General features: G+C 39.7%; 1 protein-coding gene across 12 annotated transcripts in view; it reads left to right on the forward strand.

Annotated features, from left to right (window-relative positions):
• The window catches only part of PTPRK (protein tyrosine phosphatase receptor type K), a 563838-nt gene that overhangs the window by 176596 nt on the left and 364329 nt on the right, over positions 1 to 22913 (forward strand). The gene's annotated exons all lie outside the window — the stretch shown is intronic.

A 22913-nucleotide genomic window follows, 5' to 3' on the forward strand; every position in this document is an offset into this window, starting at 1 on the left:
CGCAGCTCCCTTTGGCCGGGAACTGCGGACAATGGCAGCTGCGGGGACAGTGCCTGCAGACAGAGGCAGTGTGCAGAGTTTCTCTGCCTAGGACCTGAGCGAGGGGGATGTCGCTGCTTCTGGGAAGCCCTCCAGGTAAGCGCCGCTCAGAGCCCGTCTCACCCCAGCCCATGCCCCAACCCCCTCCCACACACAAACTCTGCTGTGGGGGGTGGGGCGTGGTGGCCAGAGACTGCCCCAGCAGCGCAGGGGCTGCCTGAGTTGCCCCTGAGCCAGGCGCACAGGCTGCTGCAAAAGTCATGGAGGACACGGAAAGTCACAGAATCTGTGTCCTCCATGACAGACTCGCAGCCTTATTTATCAGCTATGGAGAAACTTTGTAGAGCGATTCAATAGAATGCTGTTGAGCCTGTTAGGGTAGTTGGAGAATTTAAAAAAAAACCAAAAAACCCTCAGTGGAGGAAGTATGTCAAACCATTGATTCATGCTTACAATTATGCCAGAAATGATAGAACTGGAGAGACTCCATATTTCTTAATGTTTGGCAGACAGCCATTATTGCCGATTGACTTGTGTTTTGGAATTAAGCTACAAGGCAAATCTGAAATAACTCATCAACAGTATGTGAAGGATCTTAAGAGAAAACTGAAGAATGCTGATGAGTTAGCAAGAAAAGAATCAGAGAAAAGTCAGAAAGCTAACAAGAGGAGATGGTACACAGAAGTTATGATTTCATGAATCTGAAGGTGTCCTCGTTCACAATCTCAATTTAAGAGTGAATGTAAATTGGGGACAGATGGGATTCCCAGATACAAGTTTGTAATCCAACAACTGCAGGATGACCTTCGTGTTTACTTTGTGAAACCAGAAGATAGTATTGTACCTGAAGGAATACAACATCATGTTTTGAGGCCATATGGTTTTACTTCAATTACAGAAAAAGATGAGCTTCAACATCATAACAGTTCTGAAAGTAACTTATTGGGAGTCAGCTGGTACAACTCTCAAAGAGAAAATCTCTTAGGATTAGAGGAATCTAAAAAAACTTTTGGATTGAAACCTAAAGCATCAGAATTTACTCCTGAATATTCTGCTTTTTCATATACAGTTGATACTTGGCAACCAGGTGCTGAAAGCACAGTATTAATGGACTCATGATGCTGTACCATATAAGCAAGGGAATGACTGTCCAGATGTATCAGTAGAGTTCCCTTTGTACAATCAAGATCTAACTTACCATATATACCTAGTGAAGAACTGTCTGATGTTTCTGTTGAATTTCAAGTAAAAGAAGCAGATACAGAACTCTCATCAGCTAAGAAAGTTGTAGCTGAGAATTTGCTCTGCAGGTTTACATATGCCAGTGAAATTTTCAGGAATATGTGCATAGCCTCTCATCACAATACCTATGATACAGTATGGGTACAAATAACGGGTTTGTTAGCTTTACAACATTTAGAATATAGCTGACATGGTAGAAACTCACCTGGTTGGTGGACATTTCATAGGAACGTCAGGGATGACAGTGGTTCAGTGGGGAGAATGTAACCTATGCTTCTGTCACTGTTCCTTTAAATAAATCAGATTATTATTTGATTGCCAAAACAGTGTGGAGCAGCTGTCTACTGCCTCCAGTTAATTTGGGACTAGCAGGGGGGAAAAAAGTTCACGAACCCTTGAATCATTCTTAGTAGGGCATCTCCAAGGGTGGGGCCATTTGCACTCCCAAGTGTTAAGGAAAAAAAAATGGTGAGGGGCACTATACTCTTCAGTTTGCTCAGGCGTATCCAGAGGGAGACAGCAGTACTAGAGGGGAGGTGAAGATCTCTGCCCTGAGGGCTGATGCTCACAGGCCTGCTTTTACTAATTGCAAGAAGAGGTTAACCACAAGGAAAAGAATACCAGCCTATTCAAAGAATTGGGCACCTGCTGCTTGTTCAGTTCAGGATGGTGTGGTGATATAAATGCCAAATCCAGCATTGCATGTTCTAAATGTATGGAATTCATGAATTGTGTACCTTTTGGTATTGAAGAAATCCATTATGTTTGGTACTACTATTTTTGTTTTGTATAGTATGTGCTGTTTTCTGTAATGATAAGATTGTGCTTATATTTATGGGGAGTCTTAATTAACCCTCAAATTGTCATTTTATAAGCGTAAATAATTTTTTGGTAGCTTTACTACATTATGGTGTCTTTATTCCAAAGTAGAATAATTCAGGATATGGGCATCCACAACTGTCCAAATATGCATATTTAGCACGTGTTGTTACCCACAGGTGAGAGTTCCGCTGTTGAACTGGTCCCACTCACTATTCTGGCAGTAAAATGAAATTACAATTATTATCTTGTAATCAAAGTTTAGTGTGTTACACAAGCAAAAAAACAACAACATTGTCTGGTCTCAGTTACAGGGGATTCTTCAGTTGGTTATTATATACGGAGCTCTGAAGGGGGGGGGACAAATAATTTGGGGGGGGCGGAGGTGTGTGTGTCAAAATGTATCAGGTGATCTGTGGATGAGGCTGATCCGGTTGCTATTACTAGCAAGGACTAAGTGAAGCATTTTATAAATCTCAAATACTTTAATAAGATTCTTGAGAAATATAGTGAGTTAAATCTTCTTTCCATAACTTCCCAAGAGACCCACTCAAAAAACCCTAATCTGCTATTTTCATATAGTTATAATTAGGAATTGAGTTTTCCTTTTAACCCTTTGAGCCTGATGAGGAGTTTTAGCATTCATTTACTGTTGAGTCCCATGGCTGTCATCAAGAGAATAAGTAATCTAATTTCTGTTATCACTTTCAGTGTCTTAAGGTTATGGAAATAAGAGTGTGTTTCTTAGCCTGTTTTAGTATTATTCCAGTTGGATTAGTTGATAGTGCCTTAAAGATACTCTAAATGCAAATGCTGTCTTTTATGCTATCTTCCTGTGTACCAGTTGAGGTCTAAATTCTATTTAGTATCCGAATAAATTCAAAATTGTTTTTTAGAATTGGTGGGATTTTTGTTAATGTGGTAAACAATTGTTTAACAAGTATAAAATGATCTCTCAAGTTATTTTTTTTCCTCTAAGGACATGTTGCAAAATGGATGCTTCCAGCTAAAATTAGTTATTTTTCATGAAGAATAAGTTCTTTATTCAGAGAAAAATAGTGAATGAATGCATTATATTTCTTAAATTTATTTCAGAATTTGTCCGGTTTGGGTGCATAGTCTTTCTATTAAGAATGTTTTGGAACAGTCTAGTTTTGACTTCTAGAGTTAGACAATCCATATAAAATTGTGCATCTGGGTGTATAGATAAATGTATGTATGGTGACAACAACTAGAGATAAGGTTTAAACATCTCCATTCTGAAAGGTTTTTTTCAGTTGCTTATAACTTTGTCTAGTTTTCACCTTCTGGACTGAAATTCTTCAGCCCAGGTCTCCATGTGAGGGGAATGTGTAATTTATTTTGGTTTTGGAAACTTTAGCAAATAGGATTTTGCTTGTTTTGAAGAAGAAACTGTATGCAAGGAAAATACTTCTGCCATTGTTTATTTAAAAAACAACTCCAAACAACAACAAAAAACCTCCCCACACACAGACAACATCCCTCCTTCCAAAAACAAACATACATTTCAGTCTTTTTAGAATAGTTCTAATACCTACCAGTTAATGCATGGCGATAAAAAAAAATAATCCTTAGATAAGATGAAGCCTGATGAAAATCTGTTTTGTTTTGGCAGAGAGTGGTTTAAAAATCACAGTGCTGACACACTGATACTTTTAATAACTAGAAGTTTTTTCAAAATATTTTTCTGTGTTGAAGGTTTTTACAGCCCTGTCTCATTCACAACACTGAGTCAATGCTCTGTACGAAAGACTAAAGAAGTCTGGCAAAGCCAGTTAAGCATTCTGTATTTAAAATCTTAAAAGCATAAATGCTTAATGAGGTTTTAAACCATTTGGTTGAATGGGAGGAGATAGTATCTGCATCATCCTAAGTGAGTGTATACGCTACCTTTTGTGAAAACCGTACATAGCCTAGGGTCCTGTTGTATCCATTGCTGTCCAAGAGATCTCAGATCATCTTCTCTACTGAAGACCTTTCAGTGATCATCCACACATTTGACATTGCCAGGATTCCTACTCTCTTGTAAGGACCACGCAGAATCTCCAATTGTTGCAGAAAGTATCTGTTTCCTGAGTGGCACATGCATACAATAGCTGTGCTCAGTTCTCTGTACTGGCCTCTTTTGAGTAAGATGCAATAATGAATTAGCATTGGGTGGTTGGGGGTGGGGGGTGATATAGTTAATTCTCTATCCCTCCCACCACAGTAATTAAGAGTATCTAGGAATCTCTTGCTGTTATTGGAAAGTTGGAATTCTCCATATCTGATGGCTGATTCTCAGTCAGGGGCTTGTGCCTCCTTCTGGTTATTTGTCAGAGCCAGAGACTTCTGGTTATCTGTCAGAACACGTTGGCAATCCACATCTATTTTTAGAGCTAATCTGGAGTTTGATGGAAAGCACAGTTTCTGAAAAATCGGGCAAGACGCTTACACAGCTTCGACCTTCCTGGGTCTGACCTCGGAGCATTCAGCATCCCCTTCCACACCGTGTGTTTCCTGCAGCGAGTCTGCCCAGGCGGGGCCCCTGCACCCCAACTCTGCAGTCAGCGGTGACTCTCAGCCAGCCGGTAAAACAGAAGGTTTATTAGTCAATAGGAACACAGCATAGGGCAGAACTCGTTAGCACAGAAATCAGTGACTTTCAGCCAAGTCCATCTTGGGGGCACGGGAGCCCAGAGCCAGGGCTCTGGTCCTCCCCCTGAGCCCCAAGCCAGCCAAGACTGACTTGCTTCTAGGTTTTTTTTTGTTTGTTTTTTTCCATCCGAAACCCCCCCCCCCCCAAAATGTTTTGTTTAGTGTTGGGTTGACCTGGATCAAAATGTGGTTTGGCGAACTGAACTGAAGCCTTTCATTTAAGGTTAATTCATTAATCTGCGCCTAGCCGAACTGTCTTGGTGCCTTATTGGGTGCTGTATGCTGCTGTTCCTCAGTAAGGGCTGGGCTCCCTGTCCGGACTACATCTGCTATGATGTGCAGCATGACTGTTCCTTATAAACACAGAACAAATACTTCTCTGTCTTGCAATACATCTTGAACAGATATTGACAGAAATGTTTTGATTAATTAAATAAAAATAAAGAATGTCAGGTATCCCAAAAAGGCTCCTAAAACAGATTTAGATTGAAAAATCAGATGTATGGTCACGTTAACTGTGGAAATGTGCAATAAATAGACAGACTCGATCATATGTTTAGGAAGTTTCCAAAATGTATTATTTATTCAATGCAGTCCTTTTAGAGATCTTCCCTGCCTTGGTAAAAATACAGAGGAGACCTAAGAAACTTTCCTGTACTCAAGGAATGAACAGTAGGATCAGACTTGGGGAAACCCTGAAATAGGAGACGTGTTATAAATGCTGTTTCAATCACATATTAGTTTATATTTTGATTTTTACACTTGGAAAAAAATCTTATTTTTCTAGGAAACAGCAACAATTAAAAAAGTAACAGTTTGTTTCGGTATTAGAAAATGGGGAAAAAAGAAGCAGTAATATATTTAAATTTGTATGTACTAAAATTCAGGAGGAATTGGATTTAATATACTTCTAAGTCTTATGAAATAGGTGGGTCTGCATCATTTTGTTTTCAAAAGAATGTACACAACTGCCACTCAAGTGTGTTTGTAGTATGTTGGAAGTAACTCAGGTTGCTACCATTATTTAAAGCAGTCTTCTCTTGAAAAAGGTGATGAGAAAATGCATAGGCCTTGGAAGGTTGGTTGGATAAGTAGTAGTTTGAGAATCATTGACCTAAATATCTGTCGCTCTGTTTCTTTTCTACTGTCAGTGAGAAGCACTTGCAGAAACTGATTCAGTGTTTTCAGTGCCAAATTCCATATTTCTTTGCACTATAGTGATGTTACCTTTTGAGTCTTGGGAACAGTGCTGTGACAAATAATGGATGCTCAAAGCTACAATGTACAGAGCTCTCATCTTCTTTACTGCCTGCCTCAAAGGAGTGTCAGTTTTTTCTTTTCTCTTTACATTCTAAAAAACAAAGATTCTGTGGGGCGGCCTATACAGAGGGATTTGATTTCAGTGGCCGATACAGCCTTTTCTGTAAAGGAGACGCTTGAGTTTTCTGGCCCTTTTCTCGATGGTCTGCTGGAAAATGCTACACAAGGAAGCATGTTCTAACACCAGTGTCTTTTGCATAAACGCTTCAAGCTTCTGTCACAATGGTCCGTTACTGACCTTTTATTTTCATAGGTTTTGCAGTTTGTTGCAGGCTAGATATTTGCAAGGGTCTACCATAGCAAAAAGTTAGGGAGAAAGGCCCAGACTAAAGAAGCTAAAATAACACACCCTATCCAGTCCCTCAGAATCAAGGTCAAGAAACTCAAAACAGGCATACAGGAAAACTGGGCTTTAAACTTTCAATTTTTAAAGTTTTAGTTAAAAACATAACATAAGAACATAACGGCAATACTGGGTTAGACTAGTGGTCCATCTAGCCTAGTATCCTGTCTTACGACAGTGGCCGATGCCAGGTGCTTCAAAGGGAATGAACAGAACAGGCAATAGTCAAGTGATCCATCTCCTGTCGTCCACTCCTACCTTCTGGCAAACAGAGGCTAGAGACATCCCTGTTGCATCCCTGCCCATCCTGGCCTATAGCCATTGATGGGACCTATCCTCCGGGAACTTATCTTTCTTTTTTGAACCCTGTTATAGTTTTGGCTTTCACAATGGCAATGAGTTCCACAAGTTGACTGTGCATTGTATGAAGAAATACTTCATTGTGTTTGTTTTAAACCTGCTGCCTGTTCATTTTATCAGGTGACCCCTAGTTCTTATGTTATGTGCAGGAATAAATAACATAAATAAGCTAGGATGGGCAGGGATGGTGTCCCTAGTTTCTGTTTGCCAAAAGCTGGGAATGAGTGACAGGGGATGGATCACTTGATGATTACCTGTTCTGTTCATTCCCTCTGGGGCACCTGCCATTGGCCACTGTCGGAAGACAGGATACTGGGCTAGATGGACCTTTGGTCTGACCCAATATGGCCGTTCTTATGTTCACTTTCTTTTTCACTTTCTCCACGCCACTCAAGATTTTATAGACCTCTATCATATCCCCATATCCACAGCTGGTGGAAATAAGGGGAAAAGAAATTCTGTAGCTGCTGCAGCCAGTGGACTGAGAAATAGTTAGCAGGAGAGGCTCCTTTGTACCCTCTACCTTTAGATGTCTCTAGGAAAGGAGATGTGCGTGCCTTCTAATTTTTTTTTACTATTAGTAAAAATTCTCTTAGCATGATTATGGACTGGGCAAGGCACGTGACACTCTTCATAGAATCATAGAAATGAAGGGCTGGAAGGGACCTTGAGAGGTCATTAGTCTAGCCCCCTGCAGTGAGGTAGGACCTAGATCATCCAGGATTTGTCCACAGACTCCCTTGGAAAGCCTATTCCAGTGCTTAAGTATCCTTGAAGTTAGGAAGTTTTTCTTAATATCTAACCTAAATTTCCCTTGTTGCAGATTACGCCCATTACTTCTTGTTCTACTCTCAGTGGACATGGAGATCAGTCAATCACCATCCTCTTTTTATAACAGCCCTTAACGTATTTGAAGACTCTTATCAGGTCCCCCCTCAGACTTCTTTCTGAAGACTAAACATGCCCATTTTTTTGACCTTTCCTCGTAGATCAGGTTTTCTAAACATTTTATCATGTTTGTTGCTCTCCTCTGGACTCTCTAATTTGTACACTTTTTCCTAAAGTGTGGCACCTAGAATTGGAAACAGTGCTCCAGCTGAGGCCTCACCAGCACTGAGTAAAGGAGGACAATTACTTCCTGTGCCTTACATATGACACTGCTGGTAATACACTCCAGAATTATTTTAACCTTTTTCACAATTGCATCTCATAGTTTAGTCATATTGGATTTGTGATTCATTATAACCCCCAAATCATTTTCAGCAGTACTATTGCCTAGCCAATTATTCCCCATTTTTTATTTGTGCATTTGATTTTTCCTCCCCATGTGTAGTTCTTTGCACTTGTCTGCTCTGAATTTCATCTTATTGATTTCAACACAATTCTCTAATTTGTCAAGGTCATTTTTAATTCTAATCCTGTCTTTTAAAGTGCTTGCATCCCCTCCCAGCTTGGTGTCATCTGCAAATTGCATAAGCATTCTCTCCATTCCATTATCCATTTCATTAATGAAAATATTGAATAGTACTGGACCTAGGATAGACCCCTGTGGGATATGTCCTCCCAGTTTGACAGTGAACCCCAGTGACAACTACTTTTTGAGTACAGTCTTCATCCAGATATGCACCCACTTTATAGTATTTTCTGTAGACTGCATTTCTGTGGTTTGCATATGAGAATGCCACATAGGACTGTCAGAAGCCTCTCAAAAACCAAGATATATCATGTCTACTGCTTCCCCTCAATCCAGTAAGCCAGCAACCCTATTAAAGAAGGAAATTAGGTTGGCATGATTTGTTCTTGACAAATCTGTTTTTCTTTTTTGTAGGTGCTTACAAATTGATTGTTTAATGATTTGTTCCAGTATCTTTTCAGGTATCACAGTTAGGCTGTGACTGGTCTGTAATTCACTGGGTACTCTTTATTCCGCCTTTTAAAGCAAGGTACTATAATGGCCCTTCTCTAGTCCTTTGAGACTTCACCATACGCTATGAGGTCTTGAAGAGATTCATTAATGGTTTTGAGATTGTCTCATCTAGTTCCTTATCTGTGCTTGGGTGAAGTTGGTCAGGCCATGCCAACCTGAATACATCTAACTTATTTATATATTCTTTAGCCTGTGTTTTCTCTATTCTGAATTGTGTTCCTTTCCTCTTGTTGTTAATATTAATTGCCTTTATTATCTGGTCACAATCTACCATTTTAGTGACGACTGAAGAAAAATAAGCAGTAAACATCTCAGCTTTCTTTGTGTTTTCTGTTACTCTCCTTCCTTGCTAAGTAGTGAACTTACACTTTTCTTCACCTTTCTCTTGCTCCTAATGTATTTGTAGAACCTCTTTTTATTGCCTTCTATGTCCCTTGATAGGCATAACTCATTTTGTGCCTTAGCCTTTCTGATTTGTCTGTCGATGCTTGTGCTGTTCTTTTGCATTTATCCTCAGCAATTTGTCCATGTTTCCACTTTTGTGTAGGATGCCTTTTTACATATTCAGGTAATCAAATTGCTCCTGGTGGAGCTACGTTGGCCACTTACTATTCTTCCTGTCTTTTCTTCATTTTGGGATAAAGGCAAAACTGCAAACTAATATTGTCTCCTTAAGAAATGCCAGCTCTCCTGAACTCCTTTTTCCCTTAGTGTTTTTTCTCATGGGACCTTACCTACCCAGAGTTTGTTAAAGTCTGCTTTTTTGAAGTCCATTTTCCTTATTCTGCTGCTGTCCCCTCCTTCCCTTCCTTAGAATCATGAAATCTATTGTTTGATGATCACTTTTGACCAAATTGCTTTCCTCTTTCAGATTTGCAATCAATTTCTTCCTGTTAATCAGAATCAAGTCTAAAATGACTGTTGTCCTAGTTACTTTCTCCACTTTCTGTAATAAGTTGTCCCGAATACATTCCAAGAATTTACTGGACATTGTTTTGGTTAATTAATTTTCCAACAGATGTCTAGGTAGTTAAATTCCCTCATTCCTACCACATTTTGTGTTTTAGATATTTGTTTGTTCTATCTCCTCCCCCTGATTTGATGGTCTATAGTAGATTCTCTCCATGTCATCACCCCTGCTTCCCCCCACCCTCCATTTAGCTTCTCTCAGACTTTCAACTGGTCTGCCCCCACTTCCTTCTGGACTATAGAACAATTTTATATGTTGTTGATGCATAATGCAGAACCTCCTCTATTTTTTCCCCTGCCTAGCCTTTAGGAACAATCTATACACCTCCTGTCGTGAGATTTATCCACCCAGTGATGCTAATTAAGTTATAATTTAGCTTATGTACTAATACTTCTGATTCTTAATGTTTATTCTCCATACTCCTTGCATTTGTGTGAAGACATGTAAGGTGTTGAGCAGATTTTCCCCCACCGTTTTCTCTCTCGTTGCTCCTATGACCCTATTGTAACTTTCCATTTCGCCCCCAACATCTAGCTCTCTGTTGAGGTCACTTTTTTTATACCTACCGATGGGCTTTTGTTTCCTGCCCCCTTTGAACCTAGTTTAAAGCCCTCCCCACTCATCTGAGGCTGTCACCAACTGGTTCTCCTTCCTCCTCTGGTGCTACTCTTGTTTTTTCTGGTTGGTTAGCACCCTCCATCCCAGGTGTTTCTATGTGCATTCTGTTAATGAAGTCCCCTTGGTCCCGGATGCTGTGCAGATCAGCTACCTCCTTCTGCAGCTCTTACCTGCTCCAGGAAGGACTCCACCAGCAGATGCCTCTCACACCTGGTGGTTCCCTTCTGCCTGGCTATCATGGATGGGAACATGCAGGCTGCATTCCCAGCAGGACCAGGGTAGAAGCCTCCTAGGTCAGAATGCCTGTTTAGCCCGGATCTCCACAGGTGCAGGCAGCAATGGTGTGGTTTCTCTCATTGTGGGTTCTTCCTTGTAGTGTACCTGCAAGTTAAGGAGTGGGAGGGAAAACAAAATCCATCTCCCTGCTGTCCTCTGCTGGTGAACTACAGTGGCTATCTCCCTTAATTTCCCAGCTGCCTATGTCTCACCAGCCACTGGGAGCCTGCATGCTCTTTAAAGCCTGGGTCCTAAATGCAACTGGAATGGGTGACTCACCCCATCTCACTCAGCTTTCTTTAATCGTTGGCCTATCCAATCAGAAACTGCACTAATCTCACTTCAAAGAGCCCTGCTAGAAGTCAAGCACTAGCTCGCTTATCTGCTGAGCAACTTCCCCTAGCCAGTCAGCAACCAAGCCTAGATTTCAAATGCATCAAACCAGTAAACTAGCCAGAGTCCTACCAAACTCAATGACAAGTTCCTTGCCCCTCAAAATTAATCAGTAGCAAGATGGTAGAAGTGCCCCGGAGATACTCAACAGCTAGCAAACTGCCTTTGTCTTGCCAGCTTCAGTACTGATCTGCAAAAAAAAATATTTGAAGAATTCAAAGTACTCACTAGTACCTCTCCTTTCCTTACTGTGTCAATGTACAGTACTTTGACTTTGCTTTGGAGCAGAGCTGTGGCATGATGGCTCAGCTGACCAATAGTTCAGGTTTCTCTGTTGAGATAAGACCTAAGTGGAGTATTCCATTCCACATCCAGTGTAGCTTAACTTTTCTGATACATTATTTTAAATCTGTTTCTAAAACTCCCAGTTTTTATCTATTGTGAATGTAAAAGAAAAAAAACCTCTCAGTTCCTTCCCACCATTCCTCCTCTCTCTGCTACCCCATTCTATGTCCTGTATCTTCTCTCTGCTGCCAATTCAGACAGACATTTAGTCTTGTCTCAATTTTCATTTCAACTCTGAGAAATTGGAAGGGAACAGCACAGCTGTGTTGAAATTGGTGGTTGTGGTATTCACTTTGATTTCCAGCAGCTTGTAAAGAAATTAAAACAAGGCAACAGCAATCCCTTAATGCTGTGAAGAAGGAATGGCACAGCAATTGAGAACAGGAGACAATCTTTCCTGTTCACACAAATTTCAGAGGCCTTTTGCATTATTTCCTTCAATATTAATCTTGTTAACATTGACTATTTTTAATGTTATAGAGGAGAAATCGCTAAATTTGAGGCATATTAAGATATAGGCGTGGTGATATAATGGTGCAGAGTATTTTGAAAATGAACCCACTAACCTATTTCTAAATGCTTTCTTTAAACTCACCAGTTGAGATGCTCCTTATCATTGTTTGGGCAAACCTTGTGTTTCCCATATCCTTATTAATGCAAATTATTTAAATCTGAATGGCAAAAACATGAAACTGAAGTTGTGGGAAATTATATTAATGTTAAAGAAATGAATCCTGCATGGTTTTCTTTGGTTTATTTTCTCTTCAATAATGCAAGTGGCAGTGGGAGCTTACCATTTTGCAAGGGTAGATCAGTCACTTGTCACTGGGTAGTGTGGGAGCAGGTGTGGCAAAGCTATTTGTCCCAGCTAATGAGGATCGTTTTAAGGGCACTTGGATTTTTAATTTTTTAAAGGAAATTCCTCTTACAAGAAGAACTCTAATACAAAGTTACAGTTAAACATAAGCTGAGGATATTTTCTTTAAGGTTCCAACATCAATCTCAACTTTTTCATTTATGCAAACAGCATACATAACAGTAGGCCCTTCTGCTATTTTACCCCTGCATTTGGCACTGGTGCTGCTGGAATACTTTGTCCAGTTCTCGTGTCCACAATTCAAGAAGGATGTTGATAAATTGGAGACAATTCAGAGAAGAGCCACAAGAATGATTAAAGGATTAAAAAACAGGCCTTATAGTGATAGTCTCCAGGAACTCAAACTATCTAGTTTAACAAACAGAAGTTTAAAGGGTGACTTGATTAGAGTGTATAAGTATCTATTTGGTGAACAAATATATAATAATGGGCTCTTCAAGCTAGCAGAGAAAGGTATAACATGATCCCATGACTGGAAGTTGAAGCTAGACAAATTCAGATTAGAAATAAGCTGTAAATCTTTAACAGAGAAGGTAATTAACCACTGGAATAGTTTACCAAGGGTGGGGGTGGATTCCCTATCACTGCCAATTTTTTAATCAAGTTTAGGTTGTGACTGGTTGGATCACAGAAACCCCCTTGGGAGCTGCCACCCGATGTGCAAAGACTACCTCTGCTCCTGTTTTCCCTGCCAGCTCAGGACTTCAGCACCCTGTCTTGCTGAGCCAGACTCTCCCGTCTGCTCCAACACCGACCCAGGGTCTGAATCACTTGTCCCAAAGCTGCAAGTTTACCCGAAATCAGCTCACAGAAGTGTGCTTGTCTTTAGCACTCAGATGCTTAACTCCCAATGGGGTCTAAACCCAGATAAATCCGTTTTACCCTGCATTAAGCTTATGCAGGGCAAACTCATAAATTGTTCGCCCTCTGTAACACTGATAGAGAGATATGCACAGTTGTTTGCTCCCCCAGGTATTAATACATACTCTGAGTAAATTACTAAATAAAAAGTGATTTTATTAAATACAGACAGTAGGATTTAAGTGGTTCCAAGTAGTAACAGACAGAACAAAGTAAGTCACCAAGCAAAATAAAATAAAATGCGCAAATCTATGTCTAATCAAGCTAAATACAGATAATCTCACCCTCAGAGATGCTTCAGTAAGTTTTTCTCAGACTGGACACCTTCCAGGCATGGGCACAACTCTTTCCCCGGTACAGCTCTTGTTCCAGCTCAGGTGGTAGCTAGGGGATTCTTCATGATGGCTCCTCTCTCCCCTTTGTTCTGTTCCACCCCTTTATATATCTTTTGCATAAGGCGGGAACCCTTTGTCCCTCTGGGTTTCCACCCCCCTCACTGGAAAAGCACCAGGTTAAAGATGGATTCCAGTTCAGGTGACATGATCACATGTCACTGCAAGACTTCATTGCCCACTTGCCAGCACACACATATACAGGAAGACTAACAGGTAAACACAACCATCTGCAGACAATGATCCTGGTTAATGGGAGTCATCAAGATTCCAAACCATCATTAATGGCCCACACTTTACATAATTACAATAGGCCCTCAGAGTTACATTTTATATTTCGCAAAAAGAACAGGAGTACTTGTGGCACCTTAGAGACTTCGCATAGAAGTGGGCTGTAGTCCACGAAAGCTTATGCTCTAATAAATTTGTTAGTCTCTAAGGTGCCACAAGTACTCCTGTTCTTTTTGCGGATACAGACTAACATGGCTGCTACTCTGAAACCTGTCATTTTATATTTCTAGTTTTAGATACAATAGTGGTACATTTTCAAATCAGATGATCATACTCAGTAGATTATAAGCTTTGTAATGATACCTTACAAGAGACCTTTTGCATGAAGCATATCCCAGTTACGTTATATTCACTTATTACCATATTTTCTCTAAAACTATCCCAGTTACATTATATTGACTTATTATCAAGTTTTTATAAAACCATATAGACTGCACGTCACATAGGTATTCTTCTAAAAGATATATTCTAGGAATTATTTTGGGGAAGTTCTATGGCCTTTGTTACACAGGAGGTCTGACAAGCTGATCACAATGGTTCTTTCTGGCCTTGGAATCTATGAAGCATCTCCATCCCTACCCAATGTTTTTTTCCAATTAGCTGATTGCAGTATGGATCCAGTTTATTCCATTTATGTGGAGTGGGCTTCGAATGGATAAATGCATAGGTGCCATCTCCGTGGGTGCTCCAAGACTCCAGAGCATCAATAGTGGGTGCTTAGTACCCACCGGCAGCCAGCTCCTTCCCCTTACCCCCAGTACCTTCCATCCACCGGCATCCCTGCCGATCAACTCCTTTCTCTCCCTCCGAGTGCCTCCGGCTTGCTGCGATCAGCTGTTCCGTGGCATGCAGGAGGCACTGGGGTGAGGGGGAGGTGTGGTGATGGGGTGTGGTCGGGGGAGGGGGTGGAACTGGGCAGGAGGAGGCAGGGTGGAGTGGGGATGGGAAGAGGAATGGCAAGGGTGGTGGTTTGGGGGAAGGGGTGGAGTGGAGGTGGGGCCTGGGGCAGAGTGAGGGTTGAACACCCCCAAGGCAAGGAGTAAACCAGCGCCTGAAGGTAAATAATCAAGATTAAAAGAGCATGATCAAAACAGAATCAAAATTTTTCTGTATCTGAGGTTCCTAGAACTGAATTTCAAGTGAAGTCTCACCAAAGCTGCAGTGAGGGAATATTATTTCATTACTGCATAACTTGATGCCTCTTTGTATGCACCAGAGAATTGTATTGACCTTTTCGTTGCTGTATTGCATTGAGGGTGGTTACGTTATGGACCATTAATTGACTTATAAATTGGAGGGAGTACAGAGGTAAGCAGCAAAAATGATGGTGTGGGATTGATTTGAGGGAAAATAAAAATTAAGTATGTATAACTAGGCAAAACAATGCTTTAAATATGATGGGGGGAGGGATATAACTGTGTACAAGTATTTAAGAGGATGTAAACACCAAGGATGAAGAGGAATGTGTAGAGATACACCAAGGCAATGTAGTGCAATAAAAGTCAGACTGAATACTAACATTTTCCTGACAGGGAGATGTGATGGGATTTGCAGTAGTCCTACAGGACAAGTGATGACAGTCTCATCATTTGGGACTTACAAAAATGGCCTGTACTAACAAGAAAAAGATTCAGTTGGAAACAGTTCCTCACTGGCAGGGTATGAACAGGTGACTTAATATATATTCTTCACCTCTCATTTCTGATAACCTCATGCAAAGATGGAATTAGCCACTGTGAAATTCAGAGAACAAAAATTAATGTTAACAAAGGCTGTCTTCGCTGCCAAGACGGGTGTCTCTTACAGCAAGATAGTTAATGTGGATTGGTTAAATGCACACCTTTTTTGACAGTGCAGACAAACATTTTATTAATGAAAACATTCAGCTGTCATTTATAGTTCTGCTAACTATTGTGTTTATAACTATAGCTCTAAATTCTCGAGTTTGAAAATTGGCACTGCTTATTTTATGAGTCTTATGGATTGGTAGTCATATGACCTTGACCATACTTCGTATTTCTGTCAGGTGCAATAATGGTTTTTGTACTGCTTCTTGATTTCCTATCCTCTCATTACTCCAGTGTTTAACATAGGAGATAGGATTGGAAGGACTAGGTCAGTGTCCCCAGTCCCCTGGTATTGCAGGAAATGCCATCATATAATCCTGTTCATAAACTTATCAAATTCTATTTTAAGACAAGTTAGATTGTTTACACCCATTATTCCAACTGGGAAGCTGTTCCAGAATCTTAATCTAATTTCCAGACTAAATTTATTATACCATTTTATACCCATTTTGTCTTGTGCCAATATTGTCCTTTACTTTGCATAGTTCTTCTCCCTTCCTGGTGTTCACTCTCCTCAGATATATTTATAGAGAGCAGTCACATCCTTTCTTAGCCTTTGTTTTGTTAGGCTTAACTAGCCAAGCAATTTTGTCTCCTCTTGTAAAATATGCTCTAATCAGTAGTCAATATTTGTGTAATCTGAGTTATTTAAAGTGATAATCTGAGGTATATCCTCTCTTCCCTTGCTTTACTAGTTTCACATGACTTCCAGTAATTATGGCCATTATTCATTGCCCAGTTTATTGGTCAGCAATGTTAACTGGTCCTGTTAAATGCGCCATTATTTTTTTATTAAAAGCAGTAATGAATTTAAATCTATTGACTTTGTAGTGCTAAACTACTGTGGGTTTAACTTTCAAAGTAAGGTGTGTAAAACTGTGTATAGGAACAACTTATGTGCTTATGGAATTACCAATAGGTTATTTGCCCCTGCACAGCACCAGCTAGGTATCTTATCGGACCTGGGGACATGCAAATACCTGATTTATTCAGGTGCACTAATCTGCATGTGCAGTTTAATGTGCATAACTTCGAAAATCTCATAACTCGTATGTAAACAGTATGTGGGAGGTGAGTGGGGAATGTTATAACTTATTACCTACTCAGCAAAGTCCACAGCTTAGATATATGAAAAAAGAATGAAATGATGTGTTAATATTGTTAGTTTAAAATATTTTTTTATGAACTGCTACAGTTATCTTCTTTTCTAACCCAATTACAGTTAGTTTCACTTCATAACTGATAAAGCTTGTGAAATGTATATTTCTGCAAAGGTGTGTAGTGCCCTAATTCTGCAAGCATGTATGCTTGCAGTTTACACACTTGGGTGGTCCTATTGACTTCGGGGTATGTTTTGTTGTCTTCACTGAGAGCTGCCCATGCAGGTTAAGTTTAGGGTTGCCACCTTTCTAATTGCTGGTAACTGAACCCCTGAGGCCCTGCCCCTGCTCTGCCTCTTCCCCCACAAGGCCTTGCCTCCCCTCACTTCCCCCCCCCCCCGGATCGTCTCCACTCCATCTCCTTCCCCAAGTTGGACTCCCTCTGCCTCGGGGCTGGGATGGGAGCTGATGCAATATGACAAGGAGCCTGCCTGCAGGTAGAAGGCGACTCTGGCTGAGCAGGGGCTAGTGCGAGTTAATGACCCGGCGCCTTCCCTGACCCTGGGGTATTCAGTCTTTTGGTGCCTGACTTGACACTGCCAGGTCTCCTTTTTGACTGGACTTTCCAGTTGAAAACCGGGCTCCAGGCAACCCTAGTAAAGTTAAGCACATACACGAGTGCTTGCAGGATTGGGGTCCTACAATTCATCTGCATCTGCCAATAGCGTGACCCTGGCCAGCCAATCATGTTCCGAGTTGGTGAATTAATGATTTGTTTATAACCACATTAAATGCATTTTAATAGACTTGTAATTATAAACCTTTTGTGTAGGACAACTAATACCTGTTGGCATTGTACAAAAATAGTAGTCTCCATACAGAATAAACTCTTGGAATGTGGATTTATGTTATATATTGTTTTTTATGTTACAACCCATTGCCTTAGATATTCCCCTAAGTTAATTTTTTAAGTTTAAGTGTTTAAGTTTAGCCTTGTCTTTTTAAGGTACTGTGCTTGTTTGTTTATTATATTTATATATGTGTGTGTCACCTTTACAATATAAGAATATTTAAAACAGATATCATCAGCAACATTTTTCAAAGATATAAATTTGATGAGGAGTTTACGTTGGCAAAGATTCCTGGTTTGAATTTCACTTTCCTTAGAGCGGTTTAGGAAGTGGCGGTTGGAGGGTTCTGCGTTCTCATGGGATAAAGTCTGTTTAAAAAGGGGGGAAATAAGTAGTTTGCAAAATGTTGAACAGATGCTTTGGCTTTGTGACAAATGGTTACAAGTGCTGTCTGGAGCATTTCATGTTGTGCTGGAGGACGAACATATGTAGATAAATGTATGCAAATTTGGTTTTAAGTACTGTCGAATGTTGAAAAATGAAGCTAAGAATACTATACAATATCTATATGCTGAAAGATTGTATGGCTTTGGAATTTACAAAGACTAACGGCGGGCTTGTTAATAATGAAGAGGACAAACAGGCTAATATATTTTGGGTGTTTTATAGGGTTGTTGATGCATCGCAGTTAACTCATGCGATTAATTAAAAAAAATTGATTAAGATTAATCACATTATTAAACAATAGAACACCAATTGAAATTTATTAAATATTTTGGATGTTTTTCTACATTTTCATATATATTGTATTTTGTGTAATTGAAATCGAAGTGATGTTATTTTTGATCATAATTTTTACAGTGCAAATATTTGCAAACAAAAGAAATAGTCTTTTTCAATTCACCTCATACAAGTACTGTAGTGCAATCTCTTTGTCATGAAAGTGCAGCTTACAAATGTAGGGTTTTTTTTGTTACATAACTTCACTCAAAGACAAAACAACGTAAACCTTCAGAGCCTACAGGTCCACTCAGTCCTACTTCTTGTTCAGCCAATCGCTAAGACAAACAAGTTTGTTTGCATTTACAGGAGAAAATGCTTCTCTCTTCTTCTTTACAATGTCACCAGAAAGTGAGAACAGGCATTTGCATGGCACTTTTGTAGCTGGCACTGCAAGATATTTATGTGCCAGATATGCTAAACATTCGACAATAAACATTCATACTTTGGCCACCATTCCAGAGAACATGCTTCCATGCTGAGAACCCTTGTTTACACACACACACAAAAAAAAAAAAAAAAAAGTGTTAATTAAATTTGTGCCTGAACTCCTTGCGGGAGAATTCTATGTCCCCTGTTCGGTTTTACCCACATTCGGCCATATATTTCATGTTATAGCAGTCTCGGATGATGACCCAGCACATGTTGTTCATTTTAAGAACACTTTCACTGCAGATTTGACAAAATGCAAGGTACCAATGTGAGATTTCTAAGGATAGCTACAGCACTCCACCCTAGGTGGTTTGAGCATTGGCCTGCTAAACCCAGGGTTGTGAGTTCAATCCTGGAGGGGCCCACTTAGGGATCTGGGGCAAAATCAGTACCTGGTCCTGCTACTGAAGGCAGGGGGCTGGACTCGATGGCTTTTCAAGGTCCCTTCCAGTTCTAGGAGATAGGATATCTCCATTAATTTATTTTATTTAATCTGAAGTGCCTTCCAAAATCTGAGAGGCATGAGGTGTGGAGTATGCTTTCAGAAGTCTTAAAAGAGCAACACTTTGATGCAGAAACTACAAAACCTTGAACCACCAAAAAAGAAAATCAACCTTCTGCTGGTGGCATCTGACTCACATAATGAAAATGAACACGTCTATCTTAACTGCTTTGGATCGTTATCGAACAGAACCCATCATCAGCATGGATTCATGTCCCCTGGAATGGTGGTTGAAGCATGAAGGGACATATGAATCTTTAGAGCATCTGGCATGTAAATATCTTGCGATGCCGGCTACAACAGTGCCATGAGAATGCCTGTTCTCACTTTCAGTTGACATAAACAAGAAGCGGGCAGCATTATTTCCTGCAAATCTAAACAAACTTGTTTGTCTGAGTGATTGGCTGAACAAGAAGTAGGACTGAGTGGACTTGCAGGCTCTAAATTTTTACATTGGTTTATTTTTGAATGCAGGTTTTTTTACATAATTCTACATTTGTAAGTTCAACTTTCCTCATAAAGAGATTGCACTGCAGTACTTTCTTTTGTTTTTTACAGTGCAAATACTTGTAATAAATATAAAGTGAGCAATGTACACTTTGTATTCTGTGTTGTAATTGAAATCAATATATTCGAAAATGTAGAAAACATGCAAAATTATTTAAATACATGTTATTCTATTGTTTAACAGTGGAATTAATCGCATGATTAATCACAATTAATTCTTTTAATCGCACGATTAATTGTGAGTAATTTTTTAAATGGCTTGACAGCCCTAGTTTTTTTTATTACATGTACTATAACTACTTGTACCAAAGATGAGTTATGTATTACTTGGTTTGATACTTTTGCATTTCAGTTCTTTTACCTTTATGCTGACTATTCAACAAACTACAGTTCTCTCCTAAGCTCAATTTGTTCCACTGGGTGTGTAAGTAAAGTCAGAAAAGGTTTGATCTGCTCCGATGCGGTAGCTTTCAGAATGCTTAATAAAACCTCCATTCTGCTGGAAAAATGGTGATGGTTTGCCCATCATTTAAAAATATTTGTAAAGTAAATGTAATTACGGAAGGCATTTTGTTAGCTGCAAATTCACCCACTATAGTTGGTTGAAGGTGTCTTTGTGCTTGTGTTGTAGAACAGAATCTTAATTTATTTTTTGCACCAAGATTTCTTTCTTCTAATCCTAAATTAGCAAAAGAAATTGGAGGCCAAATGAGTAGTATTTATCACCAAAACTGTGACAATAAGTTATGTCAAAGTGCACTAACCAAAAACCACCAAATAATTTCAGCAGTATCTCTGAGCTAAAAGGTAGTTTCCAAATAGTCTTTTGAAGTTTACTCTAGAGCCAAGGGGCATAACAGCTGAATGTCAGTGAGTCCATTCGAGTAACAATGCGCAATTGTCTATCATTTTAAACCATAATTGCTGGAGATTTGTAATAAAATGAATCTAAATATCCTAGTACCTTTCATTTCATTTTTAAAAATAGGCAGTAACAGTGAAGAAGCTGGCAATTAGCCAGTGAAATCTTGTCAGGTTGTCTGTAAAGAGATCATAATGGCAGGTTCTACATGGGTAATCAAATATAAACTGAGCACTGAAGCTGTATCCAGTATACAACTTTTTTAAGAAAGGGGTTTTATTCCTAGATCAATTAACAAAATAATAATAATTAAACACTATTAATATAGCTTTGTAAAAACTAATCTATTAGAATCTGTAAAACATTTGCTTTCTATTTTGTTAGAGAATAATTGTGCAGTGCGGAATTGCCATAGAAGTCAATGGAAAGTTTTATCAAACAAATGAGTTAAATGCTGATTTTTCTCTCATTTACACATAAACATTTCTGTTTCCACTGATCAATAACTTATCAACAATTTCTTGTTCCTGTAGCTCATGTGCATTTTCAAAAACCTCCACACAATGCCTCCTGATGTATAGCGTAATTTATTTTGCTTATATCATACACCCCCATCCCACCGCTCCAAAGAGCTCTTTTGCTTACCAAAAATTGTCACAGTTGCTCCACTAATTACTAACAATAGGCTCGATTTTGCAGCCCTTACTCTGTTAGCAAGAATTTAGTCACACAAGGAATGTGGCTCTGGGGCTCCTAGTGTGAATAAATGCTCACAAACGTGAGTAACGGTTGCATGGTCTAACTCAATATAAGGCCATTTTTCAGTGTCTTTGCTCTGTAGCAATATATGTGTAGGAAAATTAAGCCATTTTATGTGGTTTAACAATATTTCATATGCATTCAAAATGCATTTTAGTACAAACATTAAACCTTCAACTCTGACAAAAATCTGTCCTGGAAAGTGCATGTTGTTTCCCCACAAAGAAACGTAAATAGTTTTGGGAAGATGGCATGTATATTATTTCTACTCTGCAAAGATGCACCACCTCACTTTCCCTGTCTGCTTACTTCATTGACATGTTTTGCTACTTTTAATACCAGTCATTGTTAGCTCTTCTGAGCCAATAGGGCCCAGAGAGACTGAGCTAGTGTCTTTGTCTCTTGAGAATCATCAGAATAATTGGAGTTGCAATTGAGGGCCAAGTTCTGGTTGGTTGTGGCTTTGGAACCCCATTGCAAAGAAGTGTGTCACACAGGCGTAACAGAGAGTGTAATTTGGACTTCAAAACCTTTTTTCTGGTAATGTATGTCATCCCAGGTTGAGATACTGGGATATTAGTTACAAAAAACATATTTATACTTGTAAATTGAGCAACTTTTGACCTGGCAGTTCAGAGATGATCTACACTTAGAACCCCACAGTGCCATTTTTAGTTTCTTTAGAACAGAATGGCACCTTAACTTAACTGAGATCTGTAAAGCCTTTCATTCCAAAGGATCACAAAATACTTCAGAAACCATTATACAAACAGAATATATGGTTCACTCCACTCTCCACTGAAACAGCGCCATTCCTGGCATGAAATGTAGCAGTTCTTAAACAGGCAAAAAGAGTGATACCCAAAAGTATAAGATAGGAAGTAGAAAAAAGATTCCTGTATCCATTTGAAACTGCTGGGAGAATTCAGCAAGAATGGCCCAGATCCACAAAGGGATTTAAGTGTTTAAGGCCCAGATTTAGTCTCCCAGATTTAGGATGGGATATTTTAATGTGGGTTTCTCTCAGTATCTCCTGTTGAAGTCATTCCTCTTTGTGTTAATAATTACTCATTGGACAAGAGACAGTGAGAGTGACTCTGTAGCGCAGTGGTTAGGGAACTCACCTGAGAGGTGGGAAAGCCTGATTCAATCTCTTCTCTTCATGAGGCAGAGGCAGGAATTTGACCTGGGATCTCCAACATCCCAGATGAGTACCATAACTACTGGGCTAAAAGTTATAAGGGAGACCGTCCCCACCCCCCCCCTCCAGTTGTTTTGTGTGCAGTTAGGCATGTGTTGCTGCCATTGTTGCAAGAACTAGCTTAGGCACTTAAGGTACCTGACTCCAGGAGAGTGTTCCCAGCTGTGGATTGCAAGCACAGATAGATGCCACCCTATATCCTGGAATTAGGCACCTGATGCTTTTAGATAGGTAGACCTGGCTTACATAGCACCCCCGCCAAGTGTGTTGCCTTTAGTGGATTGCATTCCCAAGTGCCTCTCTTTTCCCATGTTTGTATAGACTGCCTAAGTGGCTAACTC

Source organism: Trachemys scripta, chromosome 3 (assembly GCF_013100865.1).
Source record: "Trachemys scripta elegans isolate TJP31775 chromosome 3, CAS_Tse_1.0, whole genome shotgun sequence".
Taxonomy (NCBI): domain Eukaryota; kingdom Metazoa; phylum Chordata; order Testudines; family Emydidae; genus Trachemys; species Trachemys scripta.